At 33.1% G+C, this 7500-nt stretch overlaps 1 protein-coding gene across 1 annotated transcript in view; it reads left to right on the plus strand.

Annotated features, from left to right (window-relative positions):
• Window positions 1–7500, plus strand: part of LOC144957889 (uncharacterized) — a 62967-nt gene that overhangs the window by 914 nt on the left and 54553 nt on the right. The gene's annotated exons all lie outside the window — the stretch shown is intronic.

The raw sequence follows: 7500 nt of genomic DNA on the forward strand, positions 1-7500 counted from the left end.
CTCGTGTCGCCGAGGCAAGGAAGGTTGATTTATTGGCGATGATTTTAAAAAATGTTATTTTGTTACTAGATCAACTTTGTTTGGGATTGTCAAAGTTACACATTTTCATATTTTCATGTTGCACCAAGCGAACCCCTAATACTATTAGTAATAGGGCAGGCAGACATGTCTTGACGTCACACTTTCTACTTTTCCGTTCTAAAATCCTTGGAAGTGAGTATGTACGTGACCAGTCCTTCGGAGGACTAATAACGAATAGGTTGCATATAGATAGAACGAAGTTGACGTCACTCATGTCTTTGTTATTGTATTTTGCCATCCGCGTTTGTGAGTGATTCTCACTTAACTGTATTATCCAGACTATAAAAGTTCATGGTTACACATAGTTTTGTGTGTTGGTCCGTTATACTTCCGGATGGCAATGTTGTGAGCTTCTTAGCCAAGCGCATACTATCTATAGGGCAGGCAGACACGTCTTGACATCACACCTTCTACTTTTCCGTTCTAAACTCCTTGGAAGTGAGTATGTACGTAACCAGTCCTTCGGAGGACTATTAACGAATAGGTTGCAAATAGATAGAACGAAGTTGACGTCACTCATGTCTTTGTTGTTGCTTTTTGCCAACCGCGTTTGTGAGTAAAATTCTCACTAAACTGTATTAACAAGACTATAAACGTTCAGCGTTACACACAGTTTTGTGTGTTGGTCCGTTATACTTCCGGATGGCAATGTTGTGAGCTTATTAGCCAAGCGCATACTATTTATTGAATCCTAACGTGGCATAACTATATTTTATAACCATACTCTTTCTTGAGGACCAGCAAATATTTAGACTAGAAAATTAAATGCCGTCACTCCGAAATACCCTTCAACAATCGTAACTTCACTTCCCTCGTAATGACGGACGCATGGTAACTTAGTAACTGGCTCTAAACTATCGGAAAAATGGCGGGTGCCCTTATGAAATATTTCTCCGACGAGCATAAAAGCGTATCCAGAGGAGAAAAAAAAAACATTATAAATCTGATCATGTTTTGACTTTTACACATTCTGATCACAAGTCATATGATAAGTTCTAGCCAGCATGACGAATAAAAAATACCGATTTTCTTTGTTTAGAGCCACGATGGCCGCCGTTGCTGGGCGACGTGACAGCAGACTATTGAATCCAATTTTAACGTGTTTTGTGACGTATTCGTTAGGCAGCGTCAGGCTATGAGATTACAAAGGCTGCATGCACACCAGTGTCTGCTTCCGATATTTTTACTATGGCACGATGCAGGAATATAATATATAGCCCACAGTTCGTTTTAATCTTTTCTTTATCATTAACTGTTGGTTGAAGTCTTCTTCTTCTTCTTCTTCTTTTCTTCTTCTTCTTCTTCTTCTTCTTCTTCTTCTTCTTCTTCTTCTTCTTCTTCTTCTTTCCTCATCATCTTCTTCAAGTATCAAGTCTGTGCCAGACATCGGTGATCATGGTACGCCATTCATCTCTCTGATCAGATAACCTCAGAAAACTAAAATTACTCTTCTCTTCCTTTGTCACCCAGCTGTTTAAACTATTCAAATATGTTTTTCTTGGTCTTCCTTTACTCTTTTTACCTTCTACCTTTCATGTGAGAGCAAGATGTTCAATACATTTATGTCGATTTAGGTGCCCTAAAAATTGCATTTGTCTTTTTCTTATTGTACGAATGAATAACCTTTTAGTTTCAGCTTGCTCTAATACTTCTTATTAGTATTCTTCTCCGTCCATGAGATTCTTCACATCCTTCTAAGAAACCACATTTCTGCTGTCTCCAGTTTCTTTCTCATATATGTCTTCTGTAATTGTCCAACTTTCACAGCCAAATAATAACATTGACCATAGAAAGGCCTTCGAAACCCTGTGTTTTGTTGTCAATGAGATATTGTGATTGCGGTTTTTAAAAGTTAGACTCATTTTATTAAAACTATCTTTAGCTATTGCAATTGAAGTCTATATGAATTTAAGCTGCTAGAAGCTGTGGACTGTAAAATATAATGTACAAAAATGAATGTGTCAACTTCAAAAATGAACAAAATACTAAACACCGAACGTTTCGTTCTCAAAAAGCTCATATTAGTCTTTGTTATTGACTAAAAAAGGGATTTTGGAGTTCGAAACGATTCGTACCTTGTATTTATTTATTTATTTATTTATTTATTTATTTATTTATTTTTGAAGTTGCTATACTCATATGTGTGCATTACTCATTGATTTCGGTCTGTAACAATCCCTCCACTTTTTGAATGCTTTTATTACGTCCGTTTTCAACTTCATAAAGATAATACAAGAGGCATATGTAAAATGAATTTACAATAATAATTATAACAGCTTGGAAAAAAAGAACAAATAAATACCAAACACAGAATGTTTCATACATACGTAATAAATATCTCCTACAGCCAATAACAAAAACATTATAAATGGCACACAATGTGTCAAACAAACTCGGACACACACATGTGTTTCTTGAAACCCGCAAGACTTTAAGAGAATAGCACTATTGAAAGAAAGAGGAAGATAGTGAGGTCCAGACAGCAGGACCAGTTTAATGAAGTGACCTATAGTCAAAACGTTTAAGCTTGGTTCAGGTAAATAACAGATAAAAAGTAAGAAAAGATTCTTTCGTAGTTCAATGTTTCTCAACTTTGTCTGTTATTTAGTATATTCTTATCTACTAATGGGGGAAACGCGTCGAGTGGTTAAATCATTGCACTGAGACCAGGAAGGATCTGGGGTCACGCCTCGCTTCAGACGGTAGCCATCGTTAACTTATAGCCTGACACTGACCAAAAAATGACGTCAAAATGACAGTCTTTGGCCACAACAGAAAACAAATCGTGAGTTGTGTTCAATAGTTCAACCAATGGGACCACTTGTTTCCATGAGCACTACTAACGACAACTCACTAGGATGTGCAAAAACCAAATAATGACGTCAAAATGCCAGTCTTTTTGGGTTTCAGTGTCAGGCTATATTTTAACGATGTCGACGCTAGAACCGTAGCCATCGTTATGCAATAGCCTGATACTGAAATCCAAAAGGACTGGCAGTTTGACGTCATTATTTGGTTTTTGCACCGCCTAGTGAGTTGTTAGTAGAGCTCATGGAAACAAGTCATTTCATTAGTTGAACGATTGAATACAACTCACGATGTGTTTTCTTTTGTGGCAACAGACTGGCCTTTTGACGTCATTTTTTGGTCAGTATCAGGCCATAACTTTACAATGGCTACGTTCAGACAGACACTTTCGGGTTTTTTTTTCCTTTGGTAAGGTTACTGCCATTTGCTCACTTTGGAGAACAATGGTGATTCCTGTTAAACTCAGCCCTTTTTCATTTTTTATTTGACGGAATAGCTATATAAATTCCTTCGTGGAATGCATTGTCGACAGCAGCAAACGAATTGTTGAGTTTAAATCTCTACTCCTTACCAGCCATTTTCAAGATTTTCCTCAAAATTTCACACCAAACTAACACAAACATATCTATATTTTTTTATCACTCAAACACAATAGCAGTAAGGTTCTTGCGATACACATAATTTCTTTAGAAAAACATGCTCTACAATGCACTGTTCATTTTCTTTAAATTTTATGATGTTACAAAATCAATTTGAATATGAAAAATGTTGGTTGCATCGTAACAAATGTGACGATTTTCCTAACGTTAGCAAGAAGAGAATTAAGATGGCCTGCTGGGTGGGGTTCCTGACCTCCCATAGTGGGCAGGGAGGTACATACTGTGTCTTCTATCCCCCTATATCTGTTTTCCAACATGCTTTCTGTCTTTGTCTTGGAATGAGATTACTTGGTTTTGTCCAGGCCCTGCCCGAATACCCTAGATGGGAGGGAAACAGTCAATAGTTAGAGTTTTGGGAGATGATATTTTTTCCTTGTAAATCATCTCTCTGTTATGCACTGTATTGTTTTGTTTACATATTATATATAATTTGTAAACATTTGAGTGTATCCCTCTTATATTAGTGGGGATTTGTGCTTGTCCATGGGTGAGACTTTGAGGTGATCTCAAACTAAGTACTTTGATAGTGTGCTCTTGGAATCTACGTTTCCTATTTGAACAAGCTGCCCCTTGTCTTCCCCTTTCTTGGGTGCTTTAATTGTAATTCTAGAACTTTTTACTATCCCATTTGCTTCCCTTTTACTGGCGCTGATATGACCTTAATGTGTTGCAACCCTTAAAAACAAAAACAAAACATAAGATGGTCTGTATGATTTTCAATTAGCACGATAGTACCGAATGTAATTGATACTGGACTTACAGATCACCTCGTAGGTACTCTCCGCTCCCCACAACACTCCACTTAAGAAAGAAAAAAAAAGTCTAAAACAAAATTCTCGGGACGTGCATTTCTTGCCGCACTATCAATCTTGAATTATCTCTCGATCCTTACCAGATGTGCTCATAAGCTTGAGTGCTTCAAGTCTAGACTTAAGGCAGAATATTTTAGATTAAATTGTCCTTATTATCTCAAAATCACATTCTACATATAATATTCCATTGGCATCAGCATAACTTAATAGATAATCTACAATTGTGACATTTAATTTTCTTTTTAAAAATTGTAAAATATAATTTTCTTAACATTGTAAAGCACAAATGAACGCAATTGGCGGAGATTGGCGATCTATAAATTTTATATATTTATCTATTTGTTCATTTATTTATTCATTCAATTTTTATTTTATTTATTTATTTATTTATTTTATTATTATTATCATTATTATTATTATTATTATTATTATTATTATTATTATTATTATTATTATTATTATTATTATTATTATATTATTATTATTGATATTATTATTATCTTGATTATTATTATTATTATTATTAATAATAATAATAATAATAATAATGATAATAATAATAATAATAATAATAACATTAATGATAATAATCATGATAATAATAATAATAATATAATAATAATAATAATAATAATAATAATAATAATAATAATAATAATAATAATAATAATAAATAATAATAATAATGATGATGATAATAATAATAATAATAATAATAATAATAATAATAATAATAATAATAATAATAATAATAATAATAATGATAATAATAATAATAATATCATTACATTATCATTAAGTAATACAAGGTAGCGTTGTCATCTAGAAAAATAAATCACACATAGTCGGCTCTGTAAAACATTAGAATGATTGTATTGTTATCACATTATGAAAGTCTAGAATAATGGCTAAGATGATACAATATAATATAATATAATAACCATCAATTATTTTCCCCAAAGCTAAGTACTATAGCAATAGTATAATTTGTAGTAATAATTCCGACATATTCTGCCATTTTAAAAAATACTTTAAAAATAATTTGGCCAGAAATCTTTTCCTTTAAATATCGATTGATCAAAATGACTCCAACTTTTCACAAATTTCAATCCTGAATTATTTTTTTTCATTCTTGGGCTTGACACTTTTTGAAAAGAAGAGGGTCATTTTAATCGGTTGGTATTTGAAGGTAAAGTTTTCTGGCCAAATGTAAAAAGTATAGGTTTTATTTTTATCTGTTTTCGGTTAGGTTATAGCGCTTTGAGCTTGTTGATATACGGGGGTAAGGTGCGATATAAAAAACATAATATATTATATTATTATTTCTTGAGTACATTGACTCTAAGTCAAGCTTGGCCTTCAATCAATATAAACCCTTTAACAGCAAAATCAAATTAATTCCAAATCGTCTTTTTTTATTTAATAAATTATCGTCTTTAAACATTATGTAGCAATAAATAACGCTCGACTCAGAGCGGCACGAGGTTGAGTCCTTGAAAGTAAAAAAAAAAAAGAATTGCTTAAATTCTATTACTGTACTTAGATTTAAAATGAAAACCTGCTCAGCATTGTCTCTGTCGAAAAAAAATATGTTATACCGCCTTGCTGTTCTACATGTTAAGTGTTGCTTTTGGCTGAGGACAAAAAGAAAAAAAACACTGTGGGAAATGGTAAAAACAAAATGCTCACAAAGGCTAAAGTAAAAGCAACCAAAAAAAAAACAAAAATAAAAAAAAACACAAAACAAAACAACAAAACAATGCAGGCTTCAATGACGCCTGAGTCGTATCGCCTTTAATGCTGTCTAAATGGAAGCAGAGATAGATGTGACCTAACATTTCGGTCTGGTATTTATTTATCGGAGTGGAGCGAAAGCCAAAAGTAAAATTTTATCACGAAATGTCAGAAATTGGAGGTTGTGGATTTCTGTACTTTGTGAATCTATATATGTGACCCATCGCCTAAAACCGGTATTGCTAAAGGTTGATTCAGTCATAAATGCTGATTTTATAGTTCAAAATATAAAACGTTGATTTAAAAACAGACAAACAAAATAAAACAAGAAAAAATGGAGCATATATTTAGTACAATAACCACCAAACGTGCTCAATACGCTTTACAAGGGGTCCCCTGCCAACAACAACAACAACAACAACAATTGATATATAGGACGAGACAAGACGCCCGTTAGGCAATATTACAGTATTTTTCTGACAGAGACAACGCTGTTAACGGCCGGGTACTCATTTTTTTACACCTGAGTACGGTGAAAGAATATGGGTAAAGAGCCTTTTTCAGGGGCTAAATTATGCTCCGCTTGGGACTCGAACACAGAACATTTTAAAAACAATCCTGTATTTTCATTTTTTAACTGCTATTAATGATATGTTATAGTAATTTATATATATATATATATATATATATATATATATTAGATATATAATATAAATGGATTCACTCACTTATATGGCCGAAACACATGTTTCTGTGGCTTCCACCCACGTCTTCAGTCTGCATACTATGTTCGGACATAGATCCTACGGACATTGTATACCGACTGAAGACGTGGGTGGAAGCCACAGAAACATGTATTTCGGCCATATAAGTGAGTGAATCCATTTATATTTTATATTAGCTCTAACCAACATTATCGAGCACTCTCGTACCTACAAGTACCCACCAACACTCATATATATATATATATATATATATATATATATATATATATATATATATATATATAATATATATATATGTATATATAGGCTTATTGTGTAGCCACGTATATTGTACGCCCAGAGCTATAATTAGGGGAAACAGGCGCTTACACATTAATTGCATTAGTATCGTCTAACAACGGCATTTTTAAGGGTTGGTTAAGAAAAAAATTGAATTAATGGCCAAAAATATCAGTCTTTGGTTGGGTTTACAAAAAGATACGTGTATGGTGTGAGAAAAATACGGATATGAGCTAACATTGTTTATTATTGAGTCTTTTTATGCTATGAAGTGCCACCATCAAGAGAGAACTAGAAAACATGAAGAACTAAAAACTCTCCTAGATAAAAAAAAAATAACAATAATCATCTGACTGGCTCTATGTTGAGTCCTTAGAAAAAGTCTCTCTTCTCACATTCTCT

Source organism: Berghia stephanieae, chromosome 12, assembly GCF_034508935.2.
Source record: "Berghia stephanieae isolate SIO BIC M18660-M18661 chromosome 12, UCSD_Bste_1.3, whole genome shotgun sequence".
Taxonomy (NCBI): domain Eukaryota; kingdom Metazoa; phylum Mollusca; class Gastropoda; order Nudibranchia; family Aeolidiidae; genus Berghia; species Berghia stephanieae.